Source organism: Pristiophorus japonicus, chromosome 5, assembly GCF_044704955.1.
Source record: "Pristiophorus japonicus isolate sPriJap1 chromosome 5, sPriJap1.hap1, whole genome shotgun sequence".
Classification (NCBI taxonomy): domain Eukaryota; kingdom Metazoa; phylum Chordata; class Chondrichthyes; family Pristiophoridae; genus Pristiophorus; species Pristiophorus japonicus.
In genome coordinates, this window is record NC_091981.1 from 294,719,930 (window position 1) to 294,726,303 (window position 6,374).

At 47.2% G+C, this 6,374-nt stretch overlaps 1 protein-coding gene across 19 annotated transcripts in view; it reads right to left on the reverse strand.

Annotated features, from left to right (window-relative positions):
* LOC139264761 (uncharacterized) overlaps positions 1 to 6,374 on the reverse strand; it is a 460,034-nt gene that overhangs the window by 452,708 nt on the left and 952 nt on the right. The gene's annotated exons all lie outside the window — the stretch shown is intronic.

Below are 6,374 nucleotides of genomic sequence, written 5' to 3' on the forward strand. Positions count from 1 at the left end.
ATAGCAAAGGGATTTGAGTATAGGAGCAGGGAGGTCTTACTGCAGTTGGACAAGGCCTTGGTGAGGCCTCACCTGGAATATTGTGTTCAGTTTTGGTCTCCTAATCTGAGGAAGGACATTCTTACTATTGAGGGAGTGCAGCGAAGGTTCACCAGACTAATTCCCGGGATGGCAGGACTGACATATGAGGAGAGACTGGATCAACTGGGCCTGTATTCACTGGAGTTTAGAAGAATGAGAGGGGATCTCACAGAAACATATAAAATTCTGACGGGACTGGACAGGTTAGATGCAGGAAGAATGTTCCCAATGTTGGGGAAGTCCAGAACCAGGGGACATAGTCTAAGGATAAGGGATAAGCCATTTAGGACTGAGATGAGGAGAAACTTCTTCACTCAGAGAGTTGTTAACCTGTGGAATTCTCTACTGCAGAGAGTTGTTGATGCCAGTTCATTGGATATATTCAAGAAGGAGTTAGATATGGCCCTTACGGCTAAAGGGATCAAAGGGTATGGAGAGAAAGCAGGAAAGGGGTACTGAGGTGAATGATCAGCCATGATCTTATTAAATGATGGTGCAAGCTCGAAGGGCCGAATGGCCTACTCCTGCACCTATTTTCTATGACACTGGACCAGCTCCCATGGAGCAGACAGTTTTTTTTACTAAGGACAGTCACGAGTCCTGGCTCATCCAGGTTCTAATCCGTCAGGCGGTAACAGATGATTGCTCACTCTCGAATGCTTCCATTACCATAACTAAATCTGCGGGCTGTGTCCTTTCCACCCTCGTGGTAGGCAATGGCCGCCTACTGAGAGCATTGGCACAGTTTTCAGTGCCTTACCTGTGGCTGATGGCGTAGTTGTAGGCGGACAATGTGAGCGCCCATCTCTGGATGCGGGCAGATGCATTCGTATTTATCCCCTTACTTTCAGAAAAGCGGGATATCAGTGTCTTATGGTCAGTTTCCAATTCAAATTTGAGCCCAAACAGATATTGATGCATTTTCTTTACCCCATAAACACACGCTATGCTTTTTTTTCATCATGCTGTAGGCCCTCTCAGCCTTAGACAGACTTTTGGATGCATAAGCCACTGGTTGTAATTTCCCAGATTCATTAGCTTGTTGCAATACACACCCGGCACAGTATGACGACGCATCACATGCTAGTACCAAACGCTTACACGGATCATACAACACAAGCAATTTGTTTAAGCATAACAGTTTTCTAGCTTTTACAAAGGCATTTTCTTGACTTTTACCCCATACCTATTAGTCTCCTTTACGCAGTAAAGCGTTCAGTGGTTCTAACAGTGTGAAGAAGTTACCAAAGTAGTTCAGGAGTCCTAGAAACGACCACGTTCTATGGCCTTGGTGCATTCTCGATTGCCTGTCTTCGAATCGGTGGGCCTGATGCCGTCCGCCGAGAATCTTCTCCCCAGGAACTCCACTTCAGGTGCCAGGAAAACGCACTTCGAACGTTTTAACCTAAGCCCCATGGGATTAAACCAACTAAGAACCTCCTCCAGATTCTGCAGATGCTCGACTGTGTCCCGACCTGTAACCAAGATGTCGTCCTGCAAGATCACGGTGTGCGGGACTGACTTCAGTAAGCTTTCCATGTTTCTCTGGAATATCGCCGCGGCTGATCGAATCCCAAATGGGCATCTGTTGTAAATGAAGAGACCTTTGTGCGTGTTGATGCAGGTGAGGCCCTTCGATGATTCCTTCAGCTCCTGCTTCGTGAACATCTTTCCTCCCGCCAGCGTCGCAAAAAGGTCGTCTGCTTTTGGTAGTGGGTATTGATCCTGCAGGGAGAAACGATTGATAGTTACTTTGTAATCACCACAGATTCTGACGGTGATGTCTCCCTTGAGAACTGGAACAATCGGACTGGCCCACTCGTTGAATTCAATCGACGAAATGACGCCCTCTCGTTGCAGCCGGTCCAGCTTGATCTCCACCCTCTCTCTCATCATGTATGGTACTGCTCTTGCCTTGTGATGGATGGATTGCGCCCCTGGAATTAGGTGGATCTGCACTTTCACTCCTTGGAACTTCCCGATGCCTGGTTCGAACAGTGAGGGGAACTTGTTTAGGACTTGGGCAGACGAAGTGTCGTCAACGGGCAAGCGTGCTCGGACGTCGTCGCAGTTCCAACGTATCTTCCCCAGCCAGCTCCAGCCGAGCAGCATGGGGCCATCGCCCGGTACCATCCAGCGTGCTAACTTGTGCACCGCTCCATCGTAGGAGACCTTTACAGTAGCACTGCCGATTACGGGAATCAGTTTCTTTGTGTAAGTTCTCAGTTTAGTGCGAATGGAAGTCAGGACTGGCCTTGAGACCTTGCTGCACTACAATTTATCAATAGTCTTTTTGCTCATAAATGGACTGGCTCGCGCCCGTGTCCAGCTCCATTGAGCCCCAGAGTTCATTTAATTCAAGCTTCAGAATTATTGGGGGACACTTTGTCGTAAATGTGTGCACCCCATATACCTCTGCCTCCTTGGTCTGAGGCTCTGGTTCATCGTGATCCGCCATGGATCTGTCCTCCTCTGCAACATGGTGGTTTGCAGGATTAGCAGGGTTTGCAGCTCGCCTGCACATACGTTGGAGATGTCCCATTGTTCCACAGCCCTTGCAAACATATCCTTTGAAACAGCATGAATGGAAATGATGATCATTCCCGCAGTGCCAACAAGGTATTAATGGCCTAGCATTCATCATCCTTGATAGTGGACTCTGAGACATCTGCAGATGTGCAGCTACAGGCATGTGAGGCCTGCCCCGTACGTTACGGTTCGAAAACAACATTACTTTGTTCACTTATAACAGCACTCGTGTGCTGAGAGATTTGCTTGGTATTGGCACTGGTGGTGATGAACGCCTGGGCTATCACTATGGCTTTACTCAAGGTTAGGGTCTCTACAGTCAAAAGATTGCAAAGTATTACTTCATGGCCAATGCCAAGTACAAAGAAGTCCCTGAGCATGTGCTCCAAATGTCCTTCAAATTCGCAATGTCCTGGAAGGCATCTTAGCTCGGTGACATAGCTTGCTACTTCCTGGCCTTCAGACCTCTTGCACGTGTGGATCTGGCACCTTGCCATCAGAACGCTTTCCTTCGGATTTAGGTGCTCCCAGACCAGCATACACAGTTCTTCATACAATTTGGTTGTTGGTTTCACCGGAGCTAGAAGATTCTTCATGAGGCCATAGGTTCTTGCCCCACAGACGGTGAGGAGGATCGCCCTTCATTTGGCAGCGTTCTCGTCCCCTTCCAGCTCATTGGCCATGAAGTATTGGTCGAGTAGCTCCACGAAGACCGCCCAATCATCCCCTTCTGAGAATTTCTCCAGGATACTAATAGTCTCTGCATTTTCGCGTGGTTGTTCGTTATCTCGTCGCCAGTTGTTAAGCTCATAATAAAGTAATGCAACTGAGTAATGTAGACAATGAGTAAGTGTGACCTTAGCTCCTTTATTCAAACTCCAGAGTGCTGCTACAGCATGGGAGGCCTGCTTATATACAGTGCTCCCAATGGATGCTGCGATCCCTTGGGACTCCCATCAGGTGAGCCCTCTGGTGGCGGTAAGATACAGATTGCCTAGGGTTGCATACATAACAAGTACCCCTATGATTGTTCTCCTGAGTTCCTCTCAGCAGTGTCTGGGAAATTAATCTTTAATTCCTGTAGACTCCAAGACAATCCTGGAGGGTTTGTTACCCTAACCTGGTTTTGTCACTATGCGACTCCAAAACCACACTATTTGGTTTCCTCTCAGGGCAACCACTTCTCTAGACCTCAATCTGTGACATAACTTGTGGTAAGTGTAGCTTGGAAGGAACAAGTGACTTTGGATTGATTCCCAAAGCTCTCGACCACTGGATATTTTCCTCACCTCATGTCTGGGTCTGTTGTTATGTATGCAACCCTAGGCAATCTGTATCTTACCGCCACCAGAGAGCTCACCTGTTGGAGTCCCAAGGGATCCCAGCATCCCTTGGGAGCACTGTATATAAGCAATTGTTATAATTAGTTAACAACACCATTATCATCATATCTACCAGGATGGTAGAAGGCAAACTAGATAGACCTTGGTCTTTTTTCTTCTATAAATTCCTATGTTGCTAAAAAATCAATCCCAGATTCATCTTAGTTAGTATCTTTTTGATCAAAGAAAAAATTATTGAGAAACTAAAGTGATAGGCCAAGACCCATAGTGTAGGATATTGTTACAGTTCAAAGAGTAAAGTTGATAAGGTTAATCAGGAAGAAGTCATTAGATGATATCAAACTTGGGTTTCAAAAGTCTGAAGATTGTAACAAGAAAAAAATATGGCAAAGGTGAGGTGTTCTATTGTTTTGAGCTCCTGACAAAGAAACACAGATTGCACAACGATTCTGGATTTCAACACAGTAAGTATGCAGGGAGGAGGAATAATGTATAGGGGCATTGGAGCGTAATTGAAACCAAACAATAGGAAGGTTGGGAAAGGCACCCTAAAACTGGTACTGGAACCAGGAAGAAAACAAGAGGCAAAGGGAGAAGGCAAAAATGTGAAATGGAGTTCAAAGCAAGTGCATCATAGGAGGTCCCTCGAAACGAGGATGACTTGCTTCTACGTCAAAAAAGGACGAGTTCACAGGTGTTTCGAATGAAGGACCCGAACTACATCCTCAAGGGTGGAAGATGCCTGTGCGTGGATTTTTTTAACGTGTGGTGGCCATTGCGCACCATCCACCACATGAGCTTGACAGAGCTAGGTCTTGGTCCAGTGGCAAGGATTACTCAAGATGACTGGAGACTAACTCTGCTGCACAGACCTAGTGCGCACACATATCGCAGTGTGGGCTGGCCCATGCTGCTCCTGGGCCCCTGGCCTTGAACTCACACCTCCCCTGGGCCCCGATCACATCCCTCCAGTCTCTCGCCGCTCCTGCTGTATCTGCCCACGTTCCAATCACCGACCTAGACCTTGATGACATCACTCTTCGCTGCCGTCACCCTCCTGCACCAGCTCGCACGGCTCCCTGGAGTAGTATGCCCCCATGCTGCTCCTGGGCCACTCACCTCCACTCCTTTTATGGCCCCGACCTGCCGCTGGTGTTATCACGCAGGTCGGGGCCTCCACGCTGCAAGTGCACAAATCAGATCTGAACATAAGAAAGCATGAAGTGAATTATGGTCACGTGGCAGAACAAATCTAGTAACATAGGGAACTGAAGGAGACCAGTTAGCCCCTTGAGCTTGTTCCGCCATTCAGTTGGATCATGGCTGATCTGTACCTCAACTCCATTTACCTGCCTTTGCTCCATATCTATCGATCTGAGTCTTGAAAATGTCAATTGACCCAGAATGCACAGCCTTTTGAGAGAGAGATCCAGATTTGCACTACCCTTTGTGTGAAAACTCTTTCTTTATGCCATGAACTGTCATGGACTCGATCTGATACAGTTATTTTCCTGGCCTATTGTACTGTATAAATAATCCCAGATTTCCCCCAAATTGAGGTAAGTATGAAAATATTCACCATCCTTCATGTTGCCACCATTCAACTCTGGTGAGCTGCCCTCAAGAGAAAAAGTTGTACCCCTCAAAACACCTATTCATAAAATAGTACAGCAGAAAAACAGGCCCATTATTGAGTGCACCAAGTCTGTGCAACTGCTTTCCCCTCATGAACCTCCCTCTCCGTGCCTGCTGCATGCTCTCCGTAGCTTTTAATATTGCTCTTTTTTCAATCAACTATTCCCTTTCAATACTGACAGCGAGGTAGTGTAGTGGTTATTGCAGCAGAGGTCTCCAGTCGTCCTGGTTAACCCTTGCCACTGGATAAAGGCCTAGCTCTGTCAAGCCCGTGTGGTGGCTGATGTGCAACGGTCATCACACGTTAAAAAATCCACGCACAGGCATCTTCCATCCCTTCAACTGGAGTTCAGGACTGGAATATCGGGTCCTTCATTAAAACATCTGTAAACTCATGTGGAAGCAAGTCATCCTCGTTCGAGGGACCGCCAATGATGATGATGAGGTAGTGGTTATGTTACTCGATTAGTAGTCCGGAGACCACCTGTTCAAATCCCACCATGGCAGTTGGAGAATTTAAAAGCCAGCATCAGTAAAAGTGACCATGAAGCTGCCGGATTGTTGGAAAAATTCATTCACTCATGGCCTGTCGTAATACCCGCCCTCCTGTATGGCTCAGAGACATGGACCATGTACAGTAGACACCTCAAGTCGCTGGAGAAATACCATCAACGATGTCTCCGCAAGATCCTACAAATCCCCTGGGAGGACAGACACACCAACATTAGTGTCCTCGACCAGGCCAACATTCCCAGCATTGAAGCACTGACCACACGTGATCAGCTC